Source organism: Protopterus annectens, chromosome 15.part0 (genome assembly GCF_019279795.1).
Source record: "Protopterus annectens isolate FY-2018-M chromosome 15.part0, PAN1.0, whole genome shotgun sequence".
Classification (NCBI taxonomy): domain Eukaryota; kingdom Metazoa; phylum Chordata; order Ceratodontiformes; family Protopteridae; genus Protopterus; species Protopterus annectens.
The window spans coordinates 404744228-404767846 of record NC_056749.1 but is presented as its reverse complement, the minus strand read 5'-3'; the positions used below and the strand labels follow the sequence as shown (position 1 = coordinate 404767846).

The following is a 23619-nucleotide window of genomic DNA, read 5'->3' as shown; positions in this document are numbered from 1 at the left end:
TTAAGTGTAATTGGGTACCCTTGTAAGAGCCTTAAAGTAGCTGCCTTCAGGTGTTCTGGTGGCAGTGAATCTAGCTTATAGTCTGGGAGGAAGTGGCTGAGCAGGTAATCTGTGCCAGCCTTTCCCAGGTGTGTGTGTGTGTGTGTGTGTGTGTGTGTGTGTGTGTGTGTGTGTGTGTGTGAGACAGCTACTTTGAACAGGGACACCAAAAGCACTGATTTCACAGGTGGATGACTTGGCTTGGAACAACCGGCTAAGGACTCAGCTCTATAATGGTCAGTAGGGACTCTTATTTGGAGCCTAGAGAGAAGGCCCACTCCCAGGACTGGCGTATGCATTCCCTGTGTGCTCTTAAGGGAAGACAGCGGCATCTGAAAATACTGTGTGTCTATTTTCCCACAGTGAATGTTCACCACCAGTGCCAGTGGTAAGGACTGAGGCTTCTTGATCACTGGCCCAGAAGAGGGACATCACACTCCTCATTCTTTACTTTTATAAAATGTGACTCTGAGCAGGTCACTTAATTAAGCAGTGCTTAATAGTGTTCCTTAAATGCTTTTGTGTGCAATCCTTGGGCTTGGGACGTTTTCACCGGCTGTTCTTTCCCATCTCATAATTGCTGTTGCTTTTAAAGCATTGCTGGTCCTGCAAGATGGAGTCTTGAAAAGATGCCTTTCTGGAGATTGGAAATTATTTTACTGGTTGCTGGGAAATAAATTACAGGGTGATTCCTGGTCTAGCCCTTAAACACAACAAAATCTGCAGGAGGGTGTGTTGTCAATAAGGCATACCTATTCAGATTGGCCTGTTGAGTTTAGGGTTGCCACCTTTTCAAATGCCCAGAGTGGGACTTTTTGTAGAAATGTGAAATTTTTCATGACAAAATATACCCATGATCAATGCAAAGGAAACAGCTTCACTTTTTTTCAAAATAAAAGCTTACTATTGTAGTATTTGAGTTGTTTATGCTATTGCATATTACAGTTAGGTGTTTCAGAAAAAAACTGTTTTATGCAGCTATTAAAGAAAACATACAAACTATGCTTTGTCCTAAAATTTCAGGACATTTTCAATTTTTTTTCACAGGTCACAAATGTCCAAAGAGGCCAGGCGATAACCCTAGTTGGACTGTGTTGAGTTTGGACTATGGTACAGCCTACTTATTGCTTAAACCATTGACAGAAGCACTCTGTTATCATTATATGCTGACAGTGGTGCAATCCTCTATAGACTTTTCAAGATGAGAACTATATCTCAACCTCAAACTGCGGCTGCCACTTACCAGTTACCACATTGACCCTCTTCATTTACTTAGCGCTCCTGAGTCAGGTTCCCAAGTGGAAGAAGTGTCACTGCAGTTGTTGAATAAATTCAATATTTAACTGTTGTACTAAATTGGCTTTACATGGTAGTTTCTATGTACTGTTCTTTCACCTGCTTATACAAACTACTAAAACATATTTAGGACAGGACTGCAGCTCCAACCATCTGCCTTTAAAGCTCAATTGTAAGAGTGTTCATCAATAAGTCCCAAATCCATGCGCGTGCGGAAATTTTACAGAAATGCCCTAAACTCTACACACCAAGACAATTTATGTTTAACTAAGCCGTTTAATTTAACATGCCACATACTCTGGATTTCTGAATATTTTTGCTCATTGTCTGGCTTAAGTGTATGATCTCCACAGCACATTAAGGAGGAAAAATTGGGAAACAAGTACCACCTCCCATAATGAAATACAATTAAAACGCAATTACATGACCATTAATTTAACACTATTTTAAAATGTTTGTGAGAGAAGCATGCCTGACATTACCACTATGTCTACCATCAAAATATTTGCTTTACAACAAAAAGAACAGAAAAGATGTCGGCTAACTCTCGCGTTGCTTATTAGAGTTTCCCTTTTTTTACATGTTATGCAAATATTTAAGTCGTAGGGTACATATGCTCGGCCTTGTGTAAAGTGGGCGTGTTATGGTTTGTCATTTGACGGAAGTAAGAGCTAATCATTTTGTAGAGTTGCGAATAATTATATTTGAAACTGCTTGCATCTGTCAAATTTTTATACCGTTGTTGCAGCGATCTTAATTGGTGTATTACATTACTGGATTGGAGAGGAGCAGCATTATGGTGATCAAAGTTTATATCGCCTCTTCATCTGGCTCTACAGCAGTAAGACTATGTTTGTATATAAATTATTTCAAGTTAGCACAAAACTGCTTGGTGTAGCGCTTATTGGAAATGGTGATTTAATAGCAATTTGCTCTTTTTATGTTTGTAAGCTAAAGCCGTCAGCTTTAGAGTTTCAAATGGGTACGTTTTTCTTTTAGCAAAAAATATGTTTTAAAGTTCGTGTTTTATTCTGTTGATGGGGTGCTGTGAAATCTTTGGACGTATCTTAATGCGTATTTTGTTATGTATATTTTTTCTTATCTGTCGTTGGTGAGTAATTCTTTAATATTGTTTTGTGTTTTTGGCTTGCTGATATTAAGTAACATTAATAAATGTATATATTAGAGATGGTTGTGGGTGTCTTCCCAAGTATTATTGGGGCGTGTCGCATGCACCCACGTGCTGAACTTTTATTGCATGTTTCCGCAGGACATGCATTCCTGTGTTTTGCTTATAAAGTATCTGTGGAATGGAGCCCCGAACAACTAAATATCTCATTATCTAGGCAGTACACTAGACGACTTTCCGGCGATATGCAAAGTTTGATAGTCGTATAGTCTCTAATTTGGAAACAGAGTGGTGAATAAGTAGTATTTGCCGAAACTAGTGTTGCTGAGCTAAAATGTTAACAGCATTAATATGTGTAGATGACGTTCACACTTAAAATGTGTGCTTGTTTTCTGAGACGTAAATCTAATTTGATGCAAAGAGAAGACCACGGTCCTAATACTAAATTACTACTTTACCCAGAAAACTTTGAAAATGCTTTCATAGAGCCGCACGGATATGTTCGCCGGCATTATAGTATATAATTAGTAAAGCTTAGCCTGCGTACATTATTGTAACTCAAGATGGTTGTTGTTAATGCAAATATTCTGATTTATATTCTTTGACAGTTTTAGTAATAATTGGAATATATTCACTATCGTGCAAGTTCCACATCGGGAATTATATGTTCATAGGTAAGAGTGTACATCAATAAGCGAGGTTATCTGCCCGAGGGCATTTATAAGACTAGCCAGAAAGTGTCTGCTTTCGCCGCCCCATTGATTAATTAACTGATCCTCTGTTAAGCAGAGCCAATGAAGTGATCCCAGGGGTGTATTTTCTGTTACCCGTCCATTCGTCAAGGTTTCTCTTTAAGAGTGTTCGTGAGGGGCTCTGCCTGATGTAATGTGGAATTTTGTTCCAAAGCATAGGGAGTCTCTGTGACAAGAATCTACCCCTCCAGCATAGGGTTGCCACCTTTTGAAATGGCCAAAGTGGGACATTTTCGGGACATACATCAGATTTTACAGGCCGACACATACCCACGGTCAGTACAAAGGATAGGACTTAACTTTTTTGCCTAAATAAAAGCTTGTTCTTGTATCATTTTAGTTGCTTATTCTGTTTCTTATAACATTTAGGTATTTTAGATACAGAATAACTGTTTTATGCAACTATTACATAAAATATAGGAAATAATTATGTCCTACAATCTCAGGACATTTGCCATTTTTAATATTTTTTGTCAGGACAAAACTGTCCAAAGAGGGACTGTCCCTCGCAAAGTGGGACAGGTGGTAACCCTACTTCAGCATGTTCTATTTATTGTTGCGAGGTGGCGCGTGGCTCTCAGTGACTTGGATTTCTTTAGGTGGAGCAGGTCCATCAGTTCTGAGTTGGACATGGCTTTGTAAGTCAGGCAGAGATCACCTCTGAGTAAGCGATATGCCACTGAGTACAGCTGGAGTTTTTTCAGTGGGGCTGCATAGGGCATATGTTTGAGACCAGAAATCCACTTGGTGAGCTACTTTTGTGGTCTTTCCAGCTGTTGGAAGTGTCTTGTGAGGTACATCGCAAATTGGGTATTGTACTCTAATGATGGGTCTATCTGCGGTGGTGGTGCTGCAGTAGCATTGTCGCCTCACAGTTAGACATTGCCCGTTCGATTCTCAGAGCGTCTTCTGTGTGGTGACATGCATGAATGGGCGTTCCTTCGTTGAAGGTTGTGCATTAGGCCCGGCAAGCCAGCACGTAAAACTCTACTGCCAATCATTAGCGGACCGGAGTTCCGCTGTGGTGACCCCTAACCGGGAAAAGCTGAAAGACCCAAGCAAACTCTAATGATGGGTCTAATGAATGAGGAGTAGAGGGGCACTATAACCTCTTTTATTTCTAGTTGCGAACCCTTTAGTAATTAGATGGGCCACATAGAAGGATTTCCTAACTATTTTGGCAATATGATTGTCAAAGGAGAGATTACTATCTACCTGGGTCCCCAGATCTCTTATTACCTCTTCTGTATTAAGGGGGCTGACACCTATGTGGTAATTTGTGGGCATTTTGTTTTTCCCCAAACGGGATGACTATGCAATTTTTGGCATTTAGCTTAAGGCTATGACTTTGACACCAGGTGTCAGTCTCAGTAATGCCCTTTTAGAGGATGTCCGTGTCAGCTGGAGAGTCAATTATGGCTCCCAGTTTGCAGTTATCGGCGAACTTGGTTAGCCATAGTCTTCCTGTTTTTGCCTGTACTTCTGAGAAGTATATGCCGAACAGTAGGGGTTCCTGGACCGAGCCTTGTGGGATGCCACTTGTGACTTTAGAGTCAGACCTGGAGCCCGCAATTCTTACCGTGTGAGTTGTTTCTGTAAGCCAGTTGGCAACCCATCTCGTGACGTAGGAGTTTATGTTCAGGCTGGTGAGTATTTTCTGTAATACCAAAGTGGTGAATGATGTCAAGGTAGGCTGTGTGAACCACCTTTCCCTCGTCTATGGCCTTGGTGACTGTCTCGAAGAAGTTAACCAAGTTTAGTAGGCATGATCTGCCCTTAACAAAGCTGAACTGGGTCGGGTCAAGTGTTTGGAGGTTCCCAATGTCTTGGTTAATGCGTTCCATTATGATGCGCTCCATAGCCTTGCAGACCAGGCTAGTCAGGCTTATGGGGCGATAGTTACCAGGGTCAGTTGTGGCCCCTCCTTTGTGGAGAGGAATAACCATTACTGTGCGCCATTCTATGGGCTGAGGCTGAACAGTGTGTTTAGGTGGGGGGGGGGGGTTAGTTTGTTCTGTAGTTCGTGTAAGATGCATCCTGGACACCATTTATTTCCATTGACACAGTGTTTTTGGCTTTTTGAAAGGGCTGTTTTCACCTGTGCGTCTGTGATTTTTGGGACACTACACTTTTCCAGTATTGTTGTGGGCCCTTTTGGAGGTGAGAGGGGGGGTGAAGTTTGCACTGAATTTATCTGCCAGGATGTTGGCAACATCAGTAGGTTCAGTATATTTTGTGCTATTTTACACTAGTTCAGTGCATATCTGCGAGTTGCCACTTAGATTCTTAATCTAGCTAAAGAAGGCTTTGTGGTTATCTATTGAATCCTTGGCTATTTTTCTTTCTTAGTTAGCCTTGGATGATTTCATGATGGACCTCATTTTCTTACTGATACTGATCAGGGATATCTTTCCTTCTTGGTATTTGCTTTTTTTCTGAACTAGTTTCCTCCTCCTATTGTATAGCCTGTTTATTACAGGGGTCCATCAAACTGTTTTCCTTCTCTTAGAGTCAGGAGTCTTGGTTTTGCTAGGGATGACATGATCCATGCATCCTTGTAGGTGCTCATAGAGTGCATTTGTAAAGGTTTCTGCATCTTGGGCAGCATTAACCTTTAGCGTGGAGGCTGTGAAACTTACCACCTTTGTCTTAAGTTAGGTGAAGTTTGCTTTAGAAAAGTTTTTTACTGTGGTTTCCTTAGTTGGGGGTGGTGGTGGGGTGTGGACATCCAGAGTGATTAGTTTATGGTCTGTATCTAACCAGTGACTGGTTGACCTCCGGTGTGGAACACCTGTCGCCCATGTTGGTGATGACCAGGTCCAGTATGTTTTCACCTCTGGTAGGGGAGTTTACCAGCTGATCCAGGGTGTTTGAGTTGATGAATTCCAGGAAGTGCTGGGCCTGAGAATTTGTACTACTAGAAGTTTTCCCAGTGAATGGTAGGGTAATTGAAATCGCCCAATATCCGGGTGTTTGGTAGGACCTTCATGTTTTCAGTGTCTACAGAAAAGTGGAGTGGTGGTCTTGGGTCATGGAGGGTGATCTGTAGCAGGCCACAATTTGCATTGCAGATTTGCCTGATGTTAATTGCACATGGATGATCTCAGAGGTATCCTGCTGCGCCACTAACCTGGAGGTGTAGGTATCCTTGATGAATATGGATACATCCCCTCCTTTTGTGTTTCGCTCTGTTCTGTGCCCGAAACGTGTTAGGAGTTGTAGCCCAGTAGTGCTGGGGTGCTCTTTGGAGCCTTGAACCAGGTTTCAGTTACTGCACAGATGTTGACGTTCTCCATACTGAGGAGTACGTTGAGCGCTGCATTTTGAGATTTAAACTCCTGGCTTTGAGTAGCATAACCCTCAGTTTTTTGTTAATTGTGCTGTTTACAGAGGTGGGTTTGACTTTTGAGCCTTGCCTAAAAAAGGCACTATGGGGGCAGCAAGAGCCTTGGCCATTATTTGAAAGCCTAGGAGTGACAGGTGTAAGCTGTCTCTAGAGAAGCAACGCGGCTTGTCTAGCATGTCGTCCCAGGCTGACAGACACTGGATCCCCTTTGAATGACACCAGAAGCCTAGCCAATTGTTGAAATTGATCATTTTTTTCTTTATACTGAGTTATCATTCTTGGTGAGAACAGGATGCTACAAGGTCAGGGTCATACCAGCCGGGGCTGCATGATCATAGAGCTCTTCCATGTCTTCTCTTCATGTAGTCCAGGGAGATAAGTCTCAGGTCATTCACACCAACATGAACAATGACGAGTCATATTTGTACTTGTTCTGGAGTGACCTGAGTGCTTGTGTTATGTGGAGGATTCTGGCTCCCGACAGGCAGCTAACAGTAACCTTCTGCTTGTCCAGCCTAGTGAGTGGGACATTAGTGTGCCTGACTATAGAGTCACCTATTACTAGTGTGTTAGGTATGTTATTTCGCCTTAAGGGCTGTGATTGTGCGGCACATTGATTTTTGTGTGTTGTCTGGTTTGTGATGGGATGTGCAGGTTGTTTGGGTGTCTGCTTTGGAGGTCTCTGCTTTTGCAGGTTTTTATTTAGAGCCTCCGAGTATGATTTTGTGTATTTTTTGCCAGTGCTGTTTTAGTAGGTCTGTGTGCGGCTGGAGTTTTGGTGCAAGTGTTAACCTTCTCTCTTTGACTGTCTGTTCCAGTCTTGGGTGGAGACAGCTTAGCTTCCAGTTTGGCTGTATAATTGCATCTCGCGCATATGCTAGTGTTTTGTGGTAGGAGGAGAGAGCTGTCTGAATAGTAGGGGGTGAGCTGCTTAGTTGCTTGGTTGGTGAGGGGTGAATAAAGAGCCTTGCCCTGCTGGGCAATCTGTGTAAGGGTATTTGAGCAAGTGCTGGGTTGTGAGATGTTTTTTCGGTGCTTAGGTTGAGAGTTAGACTAGTTTCAAGGGAAAAACTGAAGAGGAGACTTGGTGGAGCCTGGAATAATTTAACCGTAGCTAACCGGCACTGCCCGGTGTGCAAAACCGTGCAAATGCGGTTTTTGTAGTAGGGAAATGAGAGGGAGAAATTAGCCCAAAATGGCCAATAAACTAAACTTCTGGGCTGGAACCACTTCTCCAGAGACAGATAGGTTGCTCAAAGCTCCCCTCTCACAGGTGACGAGCGAAACTTCTTTATATCCAAGTAAGGTATGGGCAACTCAGAAACTAATATCGCAGCCCTGAATTTAGCACTAGCCAAACTGGACTAAACTAGCTTTGAAAGATTGAAACAAAGATATTTTTTTTTTGAAAAGATAAGGCAAAAACAGTAAAAAAATACACTTAAAACAGCTTTAAACGACTACAAACGACCAGAAAAGGCTATTGCACTTTAGTGTGTAGCCTACAACAGTTAAACAAATTATTTAAACAAAAACAACTTTTTAAATTAATTGTATGATTGTGCATTTTGGTTACCAACTGCACCTTGAAATAAGTAGAAAAGGCTTGAGTGACTTAGTCTTAATGTTTTGATACAAGTAACAGATATACATGTGCTTCCTAGTCTTTTTGTTTTGAGATTGATCGTTTTCACCCATTTGTATAGTGAAATGTTTGTTTGCAGTAGTGATAAAAACGAAGGCAATGCAATTAGGGGGACACTGCTCTGGCCTACGTAAATAGGAAAGGTATATGAGGGGGCATACTTTCCAGATTCTAGGTGTAGAGTTTAACCTAGACATAGCAATTTGCAGATCAAAAGGCAGTACACTGGTTTGTCTATTTATTTATTTATTTATTTATTTATTTATTTATTTAATAGAATACCCTGGCATCCTTCAAGAAGGCCTGAGATAAGTGGTGGGGTAAGCAGGGGTAAAGGAGGGACAAATGAAAGAGCTGTTCTAGTTGGCCAAAAAACAAGCCCACCCTGAGTGTGCCCTCAGACTCATTTGTGTTAGTGCTGCAAATGTGGAACTCAGTGTTCAAAATGTATGTTCTTCGGTGAATTTTCTAAGGTACATAGGGTAGGAAGTGCTGTTTAGTGAAGACCAGATGAGTGGAGACGTTTAAAAAAAAAAAATAGAATTTGCCTACAAAGAAAATGCAGGAAAAGCAAGTTTGAAGAAACTTGTAGACTTTTGTTTATACTACCTCAGTGGGGAGCCTTCGGTTTGTCGAGGAATATTTGCTGTATCAGTTCTTAATTTTAGTCAGTGTACCTTAAGATGAGCGAGATTATAATGGTGTTGTTAAGGAAGCTTCATACTTTGTGTTGTGATCATAGCTCTCAACATTCCATCTCACAAATGAGGAACACTAGCCTCCTAATGTGGAACAAATGGGCAAAATGTTACACATACTAATGGCTTACTAACAACTTCAACTAGGAAGGTCATAGAATGGTTAACATATGCTGGCTTTACTTATAAAGAAGCCTTTAATAAATTAATATGATTAATTTCTATTTACCATGGATTTCTCTTAAATTCCTAAAACTTAATGTGTGATAGTCTTTCAATGTGGAACTTCAAGGAACATTAACTTTAAGACCTCAAATGAGGTACGTTCCTCGTAATGAGGCACACTTGAGAGGTATGGTTGTGATCTCTGACTTTGTTTATTAAGAATTGTGGAAACTGTATATTTTTAGTTGTGCTTTAGTCTGTGTGCAGTATTGACTCCCTCACCAGATCTAGTACTGATGAAAGATAGCATTTGTCCATAGTTCACTTTATTGTAGGTTTAAATTTGCTCGTACATATTTTGATTTGCAAAAGACTTTGAGGTTTGTTCCTTCTCTCATTCTGCGAATACCAAGTCCTTCTGAGTGAGTTAAGTAGGAGAGAGAGTTGCACAGAAACAAGTCTAAGTATTCTTTGGAGTGGGAACACATACCTCAGGCAGGGTCTTTTGTGTAGTGTGGAGATGAAGGTCAGTAAGAAGGTGGAGTTGTGATTTGCAGTGACAGGCGAGAAAAGTAACGAGTTAGTGTTCATATAGCCCAGTTGGTGGAACTCTCTAGCAGCACCTAAGAGTTTTTCAGCATTGTATTGAACTTTCCTGCATTACTAATGTTTCTGCATCAAAGTGGTTATTTTTCAGTTTATACCTCAACTGTTAACTATTTGGGAACCGACTTCTGAATATATCTGTCTGAACCCTTATAAATAATACTCAAACTGTATCTTCGTCCCACAGTGCCTTTTTAGCTATTGTTAAGAAAGTAATAAATACATCTACTTGTAAATTTTCTCTCTTACCTGTTTTGTATGTATATTTCTCATTGTATAAAAGGCTTCTAAATTGTGGACCTTTTCTCCCTGGGCCAACACTGAAAATGGACCTGGTCCAGCTGGATTTTCCCGGTTAACAAAGTAAAATAAATAAAATGTCTTGACAGGGAGCTGCCATACTGCATGAGTTTGTTTTACACTCAATGTTTTTATCTTCTTGATATCCTTTTATCTTCCTTTGTGGCACTAAACATTGTTTAAAGGAAGGGATTTTATAGTAAGAAAAATAATAATGGGCTAAATTCAGTAAAGCTTACATTGAGTGTACACAGTGTGTATTCACGAACAATCATCACATTTTGTGTGCTTTCTAGTCACTCGGAAAAATTACACTGTGGTAACATTTATGGATTCCTGTCAATATTTAAAACTGCAAAAATATCGGTAGGAAAATTAAAATTAGAAGGAAGGTGTGAGCTGTGTCAGTTTACTCAGAAAGATGTACACTTAGTGTAGGCTTTATTGAATCCCAGGGAATGTGTAATTGGAGTCTTCATGTTCTTTTGCATCTGAAAACTAGTTGTGAAAACCTTGGTTTTGTTCAGACTCCTAACTGTAACTCCACTTCTTGGAGGTAAAAGCCAAAGAGTAGCAGGCCCAGCACAGAACCCTGAGGGACTCAACTGGTGACTGACTTTTTTTTTTTTTTCTTTGTAGAGGGGAGTATCGGCAATCCTATTTGTGCACCAGCTAGCTATCCTGTGTGTTATAAAATGGTTTCTGCCTAGTTCTGTAAGTTTGACAATGCCCAAGTGGAGTATTGTATCAAATGCTTTAACCAGATTAGGTAAGTAGTATGCACTGCTTTCCCCTCGCACTTCCCTGTGACCTTTCAAAAGAAATTCACCAGGTTCAGTAAGCATGACCATCCTTTGACAATGCCAGCTGGGGTGGATCCATTGTCTGGAGGTCTCTTGTTCCATTGTTGATTTCCATGATTCTTTTCATGGCTTTTCAGCTAAGACAGATCGGATTAATGGGTCTGGAGTTTCTATGAACTGTTGAATATTCCCTCTTATGAAGGGGGATAACTGTGGCAGTCTTCCATTTTCATGGCACAGAGCCTCTCTTAAGACTTAAATTCATGGCTTTAGCGAGCACAGCTAGTACATGCTCCCTAGCTATAGAAGTCAGAACTGAATTTGTCCACTAACCGGTTCGCTATATCACCAGGCTCTATGAATGTGGCACCATCAACCACCAGTTCAGCACACTACTGTGTGCTGCCCTTGAGACTTCTGACATAGCTGAAGGACTTGTGGTTCTTTAACCTGGGAAGTTATCTTAACCTCAAAGTTTGTTTTGTTTGACTTAATTAGCCCTCTTAGTTGCCTGTTCTAATTTTTTTTCTTCATAGGAATTACTCTTTCTGACTAATGTCTTTTGGTTTTTCTCGGTTAGGGGTCACCACAGCGGAACTCCGGTCTGCTAATGATTGGCAGTGGATTTTTACGGTGCCGAGTTGCCAGCCCGGTGCCCAACCTTCAAGGAAGGCACACCCATTCACATTTGCACCTACCTGCATATCTTTAACGTCACTCGACTGCAGGGAGGACATGCAGACTCCACACACAAGGCGCTCTGGCTTTCGCCACCCAAGAAAATTATTTTCCTGTGCCACTGTCGAGCAGAGCCACAGAAGTGATCCCCGGGGTGACCCATCTCCCATCCAGTCATCTAGATTTTTCTTGAACAGTGCTAATGAGGAGCTTTGTTTGATATAGATAGGTAGTTCCAGAGTATGGGAAGTCTCTGGGACAGGAATCTGTCCCTCCAGTATATTCTGTTTATTGTGGTGACAAGGTTTAGGTCCCTAGAGCATGTAGCTTGTAGGGATTGGGATTTCAAGTGGAGCATGTCCAACAGCTCTGGGTTTGACATAGCTTTGTGTGTTAGGCAGAGATCGCCTCTGAGTAGGCGATATGCAATGGAGTAAAGCTGCAGTTTTTTGAGATGGTCTGCATAGGGCATCTCTTTGAGGCCAGTAATCCTTTGTGAGGTATTTCTGTGGCCTTTCCAGTTGTTGTAGATGTCTTGTGAGGTACATACCAAAAGGGGCATTGTACTACTATAATGGGTCTAATGAGTGACGAGTAGAGGGGAACAATGACCTCTTTTTTTTTTTTTTTCCTGGATGAGAAGCCTTTTGTGATGAGGTGTGTCACATAGAAGGATTTCCTGACTACTGTGGCGATGTGATTATCAAAGGAGAGACTACTGTCCACCTGTGTCCCAAGGTCTCGTATCACACTTTCGGTGTTAAGTAGACTACCACATCTTTTGGAGTTTTGATTATGGCTCCTAGTTTGCAGTCATCTGCGAACTTCATTAGCCAAAGACCTTCTGTGTTGGCCTGTACTTCAGAGAAGTAGATACCAAACGGGAGTGGTAGATACCAAACAGGAGAGGACCCAGGACTGAACCCTGTGGTACTCCACTTGTCACTGGTCTGAAGCTGGATTTGGAGTCTGCTACTTTCACAGTGTGGGTTCTGTCAGTGAGCCAGTGGGCAATCCATCTTGTGACATAGGGATTTATACCTAGTTTAGTATGTTTATCTATAATTCCAGAGTGGGGATGGTGTCAAAAGCCTTGGCGAGATCTAGATAGGCTGTGTGAACCACCTTACCCTCATCTACGGCTTTGGTGACTAAAGAAGTCTATCAAGTTTAGGAGACATGATCTGCCTTTTAGAAATCCGAACTGGGTGGGGTCCTGAGTTTGGAGATTACCAGTGTCATTGTTTAAAGGTTCCATGATGATACGCTCCATAGCCTTGCAGACCAGGCTCGTTAGGCTAATGGGGCGGTAGCTTCTGGGGTCTGTGGTGCCTCCCCCTTTGTGGAGTGGGATAACTGTTGCTGTGTGCCATTCAGTGGGCACATAGCCTGAGGTGAGGCTATGATTGAACATGGTACTTGGGTAGGGTGCCAGTTCGTTCTGTTCATGTAGAACACAGCCTGGGATGTCATCAGGTCCCATGGATGCTGTGTTCTTGGCTTTGGAGAGTGTAGTTTTTACCTGTACAGCTGTGATTACAGGAACTTTGCATTCTTCTGGTATAGAGATGGGCCCTTTAGGGGATGACAGAGGGGTAAAGTTAGCACTGAACTATCTGCCAGGATGTTGGCAATATCCGTTAGTTCTGTATATTTAGTGCCATTGTGCTGTAACTCTAAGCAGATCTGAGTGTTGCCATTGAAATTCTTGACATAGCTATAGAATGCTTTGTGGTTGTCTTTAGAGTCAGTGGCAATTTTGTTTTCATAACTAGCTTTGGAGGATTTTATGAGGGATCTCGGCTTCTTACTGAAGCTGACCAGGGTTTTTTTTTTTTTTTTTTTTCCCCAACAGTTTTATTTGCAACAATTTCTTTCTTCTGTTGTAGAGTTTGTTTATGGCAGGGGACCACCAGATTGGCTTCCTTTTTTGGAGGATAGCATCTTGGTTCTGTTACGGATTGCACGTTCCATGCACTCATGTAAGTGCTTATAAAGTGCATTTGTATAGGATTTAGCAGTCATACCTCTATTGTCCGTCAGCATGGGTGTCATGAAGTTTGCCACTTCTGTCTTAAGAAGCGTGAAGTTGGCTTTGGAGACATTTTTTACTGTGGTTTCCCTAATGGGGGTGCGGGAGGGATGTGGATGTCTAGGGTGATTAGCTTATGGTCGGATCTGACCAACGAGGAATTGACCTCTGGTGTGGAGCACCAGTTGCCCATGTTGGTAATAACCAGGTCTAGGCTATTGCTGCACCTGGTGGGGGTGTGGATAAGTTGATCATGGCATTGGAATTTATGAATTCCAGAAAACGTTGAGCACAAGAGTCGGTACATTAGTAGTTTTCCCAGTTAATGGTAGGGTAGTTGAAATCGCCCATTATTAGGGTGTTAGGTTGTACCCTAATATTTTCCAGTGTATTAAGAAATGAGGAGTGGGAATCCTGGGGCATGGTGGGGGATCAGTAGCAAGCTACAATTTGGATTGCAGTCTTGCCCAGAGTTAGTTGCACTTGGATAATCTCGGATGCATTATGCTGAGCAACTAGCCTGGAGGTGTGGATATCCTTAATGAATATGGACACGCCTCCGCCTTTAGTGTTTCGGTCCAGGTTAGGTGGCCGAAAGGTGTGGTATGAATTATAGCCTGGTAATGCTGGGGTACTCTCTGGAGCCTTGAACCAGGTCTCTGTCACTGCACAGATGTTCTCCATTTTAAGGAGTGCCTCGAGAGTGCATTTTGAGGTTTAGACTTCTAGCATTGAGTAGCAGTACCCTCAGATTCTTCTTGCCTGTACCTGTTAGGGTGGTGAATTTGTCATTTGAACCTTGCCTAAAAAAGGCACTATAGGGGTGGCTAGATCCTTAGCCAGTATCCAGAATCCCAGGGGTAACAGGTGCAGGCCATCTCTGGCAAAGCATCAGGTAGACAGGAGAAAACATCGGGGGCTGACCTTTAGACATGTCTGGATAGGTGCTTATTTGTTAAGTACTAGAAACTGTTTTCCTCTAGACAGTGAGGAAAGTTGAGTGCTGTAGTAATTTGTAGCTTATTTAGTGCTTACAATAAGTTCTGAACAAGTGCTGAAACAAAAAACTGGCTAGTTCTAAGAAACAAAATTAAGCTAGAAGGCTTCCCTCCAACACAGAAAGGCTTGGGCCCTGGAAGCCTACAAATAGTCCTGGGCACAGCAAATCTATATCTGTTTTTTTTTTTTTTTTAGTGGAAAGAGGAGTAGCAGAAGCTAAGCTGATTGGCCTTCTCAAATGTTCTCCCTGTACTGGGTAGAATGAGGTAATGACACTAGACTGGGAGGAGGGTCCCAGATCGAATTTACACTAGGGGTGGGCAACTGCAAAGCCACCAACTATAAAAACACTATACCAACAGGGAGGAAGGGTGGGAAAGAAACTGCAGAAATGTTTCTCACAGGTGAAAAGCAGCAGTGAGCCTTTAAATGAAACAGCTAAAGGAGCCTCTAGAAAAAAAAGAGTTTAACTGCAACAAGTTATCGGAAACAAACAACTCAACAGATGCTTAATAAAAGTGGACAATTTCCAGTTAATACCTCACACACAGTGAAACTAGCTAGAAAAATACACAGTACACAAAGTGCTATAAATAACAAAGAAATAAACAAAAAACAGAATACTTAATGCTATATATTATAGCTCTGAGTTTGCTCGGTGTCCTTCCTTCGATTTAGCTCAGTGTGAAAAAATGAATTACTCTTCCATGCCCCTCCAAACCCCAAGGATATAGCAGTCTACTGTGAATTGCTCTGACACTCTGTACAACCATTCAATGGCTACACAGAAGTGGATGTACCTACCAAATGCAAGCCCAGAACCAGCACCAGAAACAAGCCACCCTGGTGGTATCCCAAACTAAAAGGGATATTCAACAAGAGTCCGTTCTAGACCTTTTAGGATTGTTTGCATTACTTTGTAATTTAGTGCTTGTTCTTTATTCTGCTTGGCAGTTGTTGTTTTACACCTACTATCCCTTTTCCCATCTTAAAGCCTTCGTTTCTCCATACGAACCCGTTTTAGTTAGAGGGTTAGTCTTTTCTCTTTTTTTCGGCCCGTTTGAGTTATAGGCCTTCCCCAGTGTTTTCTACTTCCTTCCCTTATAGAGGTTTCATCGTTTGTTAGACGTCTCCTCTGGCTAGAGGGGATCTTTGCTTAAGTTAGAGACCTCTCCTTTAGTCCCCTCTCCTCCCTATGTGTTTATAAAAAAAAAAAAAAAAAAAAAAAAACGGTATAACCTTTGATTAGTTACTGGCTTTTTCCTACTGTCTGCGCATTCTTAAAATTGAGTAGAGTTTAGTAGCCTTTGTTTTTGCCTGTCAGCTTTCCTGGACTGTGTGGCTGCTCTTGTAGTGGATTTTTTGCTAATATGCCCAATGAAGGGAAAGAAGTGAAGCAGTCAGGCTTCAAAAAATGCGACTCCTGTACACAAAAGATGTCTATAACTGACTGACACACCAGTTGTGTCTACCGCTTGGGTGCGGTACACCTTCAGGACTCTTGCTCTATTTGCCATGGTTTTACCTCCAGGGTCCTGCAGGAATGCAACAACTAACTCCTTGTTGGGGGATTGATTTAAAGGTCCCTTTACTGAGGCATTAGAGCGAAGTCAGACCTCTAAATCTTCTCATTCCCCAAGATCTGACAAATCCACTAAGAGAGCTGCTGCAAGGAAGCCATTTAAGGACACGACTTCGGACCTGAAGGCTTTCAGGCCTGATGAGGCTACTCTACGGTTCCAACAGCTTTATCGGAATCGACTAGGAGCCATACACGTCGCTGGTCCCCAACCTTGGAGCTGGTCTCCTCTGTACCTCAGTCACCTCTTTTACAGTCAGCGGCTGGTAGCTTAAGATACTCGACCCACTCCTCTCATTCTTCCAGGAGCCTGTTAGACTACAACATGGAGTGGGTGGTCAAGAGGTTGCTTTGGACTCTGGCGCTGGCCAAGATCCTTTCGAGTCCAGCCCAGAAGTTATTGAACAGATGACTGTCACGGCTCGTTCTTCCTCCGACCAGCGTGGTTTCGGAGTCAGAGTGCTTGGATGTGACTGCGTGGAACCGTCTTGCCCTAGACCTCCCCTGAGCTTCTCTGTCCCGATTTCTGCTCTGACCTTTTCAGTGCCATCTTCTGTCGAAGGGTCTGGGAGCAGACACTCCCCCGTTGGGTCTGGGAAGGAGAGTTGGGTTGGACCTTTGTCGAATTCAAATCTACCTCTCAGGGCCTTGGCACCCACATCGGCAACAGAGCCCACCTCCTTGGCTCGTGGAAGTCTCCTGGCTCCTTGGAACTGGGAACTTCTTTGGGTCCAGATCGTGGTGCCTTCAAGGTCATGAGGATTGTACTGTCACCTCTGACTACTCAACCCTTGGATCCAGGCACTCTTGCCCCATAAGTGCCAGCGTCTGCCCCTGTATCACTCCTTCCCCCCCGGGCGTAGAGAACCAATGCCCCATTGGATGAGTCACACTTTTTTTTTTTTTTTTTTTTTTTTTTTTGTTGCGCAACTTCTCCAGAGGACCCCTCCAGGGAAGTCCCTTGGAAGAGAACCTGTAAGAGTAAACATCTAGCCTCCCTTGAGGAGTTTGTCACGTTGGAGACTGATTTAGAGGACTCGGAAGGTTCCCCACTATTGCCCTCTGAAGAAGTGTCTCCTTTTCAGACATCCTAGAGATCCTGAAGCAGAGAGGTGGCTGGAAGTACCTTACCTCTTCTGAAGATGAATCTGTATACTTGGGGGCAATTGGATCTTGACCTTCCATGTCTTGGGTTTCTCTGCCTTTTGATCAGCTCCTTGGTGTAGTAAGTCAAAAGCACAGGACTCTTCAGAATAGGTGGAGCCTGTTCCGCTGAGGCCCAAAAGCGTGGGACTCTTCAGAATAGGTGGAGCCTGTTCCACTGAGGCCCAACAAATTTATAACTGCTCCATCTGATAGGGAATTCTTATCCAATGGTGTCCCAGTAAATGCTATGGTGATGGCGGCAGCCACCAAACAGGAGTTGGCAGAAACTTCATCTGCCGAATAAAGAATCCCGAATGCTGGACAGATATGAGTGTATGTTTTCGTCAGTGGCCTTTGCTCTCAGGTTGCTGAACTACTTGTCTCATTTTACCAGACTCTAGAGGGATCTCCTGAAGGAGTTAAGGGGTGTACCCTACAAGGTTCTACAGCTTCAGGGGTGTCTGACAAGGTGACCTCTCAGCTTGCAACTTTGTGTTCTGTGTTCAACTCCTCTATGCGGCTCATCTCTTACACAGCTGATGGAGCAAGTAGGGCGGCAGGCACAGGAATGTCTACATTCCTGGATGTGCCTTTGCTGAACCCTTAGTGTTCCTTTATAAACACTCCTTTTGATGGCTCGTCCTTGTTCAGGCCAAAAGTTAGACTCTGACCAGGTGAACAGGAAGGTAAAACTCTGTTTGCTGTGGGAGTTCGTTTTTCTGTTCCTACCAGGCCTTATCCCAAAGGCCAGAGGGGTGGTAAAATGTGGTTCCGCAAAACCCAAAGAGCTTCACCGGACCCATGTGGTGACCCCCCCCCCCAGGGGCAGAGGAGGGAAATTAATAATGGAAGACACAGACCTTGAGGTAGAGGGGGTCCTCAAAATTAGGGTGACAGATGTTCTCTGGCAGACCCTTCAGTGCTCCTGAAAGGATGCCCACCTGCCTACCTCTGGAGGCAGTTGGGGGAGACTAACTGTACCCCAAAGCCTGGCTGAACATCAGTAAAGACAAATGGGTACAGTTGATAATATCCAGGGGATACATTATACCCTTCTCTAATCCACCTCCGCAGTCAAGATCAGTCCCAGACATTCCACCCTGTTGGGGGATCAGACAATCCTAGAAATACAAAGGGTGCTAAGAAAAAGTCATCCAAGAAGTCCCTGCAGACCATTTCGGATCTGGAACTTACTGAAGGTTCTTTTTTAGTTCCAAAGAAAACCGGGGACTGGCGACCCATCTTGGATCTCGGCAGACTGAACAAGTCAGTGAAGAAAGCAAAGTTCCGGATGGTGACACTGCAGTCTATACTCCATTTTCTGGGACAAGACAATTGGATGTGCTCAGTCTATCTTCAGGATGCGTACTACCACATAAAAATGTACAGGCGATCCTGGAGATGCGTACGCTTCCGGCTGGGAGCCAGCCATTACCAGTTCAGAGCTCTGCCCTTGGTCGCCCTACAGCCCCCAGAGTGTTTACCAAATGGATGGCAGTAGTCACGGCTCACCTGAGGTGGCTAGGATTCTGGGTGTTTCCATACTTAGATGACTGGCTGTTGACAGTCACCACCGAGCAGCTACTAAACAAGGCCAGAGACATCACCATTTACCTATGCTCGGAACTGGGCATCCCCATAAGTTTCGAAAAAAAAATCTGCCTTGTTACCATCACAGCATATTACATTTGTAGGAGCAGACTTAAAAACACAGTAGACATGATAGCAAGTTGCCTCACAACAGAATACTGACACTGCGTCATTGAGTGTCAATCTTGCTCTCAAAAAGGAAGGTACAGGCCAAAGTTTTTCTAAATGTCCTAGGCACAATGGCAGCTGCAGTCACATTAGTATGTCTAGCATGGTACATCCAAGAGTACTGCAGTGGCTACTTTTTGCTCAATGGTCCATGCAGGAGTTACCCATGTCACACAAGATCTTCATCACAGACTCCTGCAAGAAGGACCTATGCTGGTGGCTTCTAGACATGCAGGTAACCTTAGGCAAACCGTTCACTCTGTTAACCTGTAGCTACAGTGACCACTGATGCTTCCCAGATAGGGTGGGGGGGCATTATCTGGGAAAGACCATCCAAGGAACGTGGCAGGAACACTAGTACCACTTGCACATCAATGTCCTAGAGATGAGAGCGGTGCTTCTGGCGTTGCAAGCACTCCAGAGCTCTCTTCAACCAGGTACGATTGTAATACAGACTGACAATATGTCAGTAGTGTGGTGTATCAACAAACAAGGCAGAACCAGATCCTACTCATAGTGTCGGGAGGCTGAGTATGGCAGTAGGCAATTTATCGTTTTCTGATTGCAACGCATATTCCAGGGAAATCCAATGTGCTAGCGGGCAAATTAAGCAGAGCAATTCTAATGCCTCACGAGTGGTCCCTGAAACAGGAAGTTGAGAACCAAATCTTTCGCAAGTGGGGCCAGCCTTGCTGCGACCTTTTTGCCATGCCCATGAACACCAAATGCAGCAGCTGCCTTGCCCTAATCCCCCCCCTCTGGGGGAGTCTCCATGGGATGCACTTGTTCACGATTGGCCCCTGGGACGTCTTTATGCTTTTCCCCGTTCAAACTAATTCCCCAAGGTTCTACAGAAATCTAAATCGATGAGTTGCATGTTAATTCTCATTGCTCTGTACTGGCCTTGTCAAATCTCGTTTCCTTTCCTGTGGTCCCATCTCCAAAAAGAGCTGTGGATTCTGGACCCGGTATCAGATCTTCTGACTCTTGGTCAGGAATGCTCTATCCCTCTGTTCAAACCCTCAAACTTGACAGCTTGGCTGCTCCACTTTCAGTCTTAGCCAGGATTCTGGACATTTCCCCATCCGTGAGACACATTTTAGTTTCATCTCATAAGATAACGATTAGAAAGCATTATGCTAGTAAATGGAAAAGGTTATTTGTTGGGCCTCCAAGAATCTAATTGACCCCTTTACAGCCCCTGTAAGTATAATCTTAACTTCTTAGCAGAAATCTTTAATCCAGGCGCAGCAGCAGCTAATATACGAGTACAGTTAGCTGCCACATCTAACTACCACTTATGGGATCAAACATAATGCCTCACAGGTTGTGCAAAGCTTTGAGAGGTACTTTTTCTTTTTTTTAAGGGAACCACTACCTCCTTAGGATCTCAATTTGTTACTGTCTTTTCTGATTCTCCCACCATACGTACCAGCTTCCTCTTGCCAACTGAAATTTCTAACCTGGAAAACTGCCTTTTTGATGGCCATTACTTCAGCTAGGAGGGTTTCAGAACTTCAAGCTCTATCCATTTGCCCTCCATATTTGGTTTTTCACAAAGATATTCTCTTTCATTCTTTCCAAAAGTATGTTCTGAGACTAGTTTGAACCAGTCCACTGACCCTACCCATTTTCTTTCCGAATTATGGCAACAAGGCAGAATATAAGCTATAACAACTGGATGTACACTGGCAGTTATTTTTCTTCTTACATAGAATGAAAGAATTCAGGAAATCAAACCGTTATTTGTCTCTCTCTCGGATAACAAAGGTGCACCGATATCTAAAGTTACTTTGTCAAAATGGTTTACTGACACGATAGCCCATGCATATAGTTCTCTGCATAAGCACTTGCCAGGGAAGATTAGGGCCCACTCAACTAGAGCTATGTCAACTTCAGCAGATTGCCTTTGGATTCAACCTGTGCTGCAGCCACATGAGTTAATCCTCATACCTTCATCTTTCATTGCAGAGTATATGTGGCCTCCCGGAACAGGGCTTCATTTGGTTCCACTGTTCTGAAGAGTTTATTCCCTTGTGCCACCCAAGAAAGAAGGTGCAGAGTTTATTCCCTTGTGCCACCCAAGAAAGAAGGTGCTGGGGACGCTGTCCCAACCAGCAAGAATGAAACGAGATGGGACAACATAACATTAAGAAGTTATGCGCTTACCATAACGTTCCATGTTTGTTCATAATCTTGCCTTCATTCTTGCATCCCACCCTCCTTCCCCCAACCTTCGCTCCTGGAGGATTGAGAGGAAATCTTTATTGGTGATAAAGTGATCTCTGCTTCTCTTCTTGCTTCATGAGTCATATGCTAAGAATTGTCACCATTGTTTTTAGTATGTTTTCTGGTATGTTGGTATTATGCAAACAAGATCTGGGTATTCTTCCCTAGGCATTATGGGATAGGGTATAGCCTCGAGCCAGTGGAAGCTCTCGAGCTTTAGTAATAGGCAGAGTCAGAACCGAATAAGAATGGGGGTGAGATTATGGACAACAAACATGGAACGTTATGGTAAGTACATAACTTCTTCTCTCTCTTTTTTTTTGGGCACATCATTCTCCCTTACTTGAGTATGAGGTATAGAACATTGGAACCTCTAGTGGGCATATTTTTTGGTCAAGCATGTTTGTGTCTACGAAGTCCAAGAATCTCTCAATATTTGTAGACTTGAGGCCATGTACAATTCCCAGACTATAGAGGGAGTAATTTAGTCTCCCAGGGGTAGAACAGGTGCACACCATGCTTGGCAAAGCAGTATGGTTTAACTATATCCTTCCAAAATGGCCAATATTGGAGCCCTTTAGAATAATAGCCAACTTTTACAATTGATAATTTGCTCATATTTCAGGATCCTCCTCTGTGATGGTAATGTACTTTTCAGTGCTAGGGTCATACAGCCCAAGACACCCAGCCTGAGAGTTGATGTATCTGGTAACTGTGGTGTAATGACTGTGTGATTTGGCAGATCCTGGCTCCAGATAAGCAACTAACTGTTATCCGCAGCCTGGTTAGAGGGGCATCAGTGTGTCTTGCAATGGAGTCCCCTATGCTGAGAGTCCTGGGAAGTGTTTGCTTGCCTTAGGTGCTCAATATTTGTGGCGCTGTTGAGTGACACTGTGTGGTGCTGTGTGTTTTTCTGAGTGCCTTTGACCTTGCTGAAGCATAGCTTTGCCAACAGGTGGTCTAGGCAATCTTTGTTTAGGAAGATTGCTTTTAAGTGCCTCCTTTATATGCTTGTATGTGTGTCTGGTTTTGACAACCCAGTGTGTGCTTGTATGCAATAGTTTAGCCTCCATTGTCAGTGTGAAAGTACAGGTCCCATGTTCTGTTTCTGTAAGTATTAAGCAGTTGGTAAACCTGAGACACTTGCTCGTTTGTTTCAAGATGCCCATATCCAGTTAAGCATTCTACAGAATAAATTTAAAAATTTGAATAGGGCAATGGAAGTATTCGCATATCCTAATACAATAATAAGGTTAATTTAAACTATATGATGGATCAGATGCAAAATTCAAAGTGAGAATTGTTCTCTCGAACTTGAGTCTGAACAGAGGAACCGGGCAGAGTTGTCCTCTTTCCCTTTTGTCACTTGCATTATAGTTAGAATCCTTGGCAAAGAAAATAAGTGACTCAAATTTAGGATATAATTGGTATGATGATGTAAAAAAATTGGCTTTATTGATATCAATTTGCCCCTAACAGAACCAGAAAATGGACATCTTAGTGTTGCGAAACATTGAGACAGTTGTATATAAATAACTAAGAAAACAAAGGCTAAAGCTATAAACTATGTATTTGCATATGAATTGGTTCTGTAATACCTATATTTATCAGGACATGACAAAACAGATTCTTTAGAAGTATCTATCAAAAGGGAGTCTGTGGCAGCCAAGAATATGTGGGAAGAGACTAAACCAAAGGTAATAACTGGAAGTTCTTGCTTCTGGCTATGGATAGCAAGATACAACCAGTAAAAAAAGTGCTTTTAGTCCCTTTTAGTTTTATACGTAGGTCAGGCATATTCTTCAGTAAGAAGAAAAGTTGTGGATAATAAGTTAAATTATTTTTTATCTGGGATGGTAAGTGGGATAAGTTAGATCTTCCCCAATAGAAGGAAAGTGATTGTCTGGTTTGAAGGGATACTTTTAAAGCTGCACAGGTAAGTCTCTCATACAAAATAGAAGCAGAAAGCTACAATTCAAAGTAGAAAGGGATGATGAAGCAGGGGGGATAAGACATGAAATTAGAAAGACTTTAATTTTGGATGCAGATCCGTAATGAGAATAACACTCCTGTGGATTATTGTATTTATGAAGTAGCAGAAAGTATGGTAAGAACTAAGCCAGCACAGGAATGGAGAAAGGAGATTCTGTCAGCACAGATGACTGCAATTAGGGGGACAGAAGAGAGGCAAGAGGGGGCTGGACTTATTGGAGGAAGCTGGCAAAGGGGCCAGGGTATTGGGAACAAATTAGTGAGGGAAAGGTAATAGAATGTGAAGAGGCCAAGAAGACATTTGGATTGCAGGTTGGTGATTTGCCTTCCCTAGCAGGGATTGATATTGAGTATAGACAAATAGAAAGAGTTAGGGGAATCTTAAATGAAAGACTGGCGCTTGTTTTGTTTTTAATTGATTTTAGAA

At 42.8% G+C, this 23619-nt stretch overlaps 1 long non-coding RNA gene across 1 annotated transcript in view; it reads left to right on the top strand.

The window, feature by feature from the left end:
• Window positions 1-2108: 2108 nt before the first annotated feature.
• The window catches only part of LOC122789711, a 228406-nt gene continuing 206895 nt past the window's right edge, over window positions 2109-23619 (top strand). Inside the window, exon 1 of the long non-coding RNA XR_006362867.1 lies at window positions 2109-2176. This is a non-coding gene — a long non-coding RNA (uncharacterized LOC122789711). The remainder of the gene's footprint in view (window positions 2177-23619) is intronic.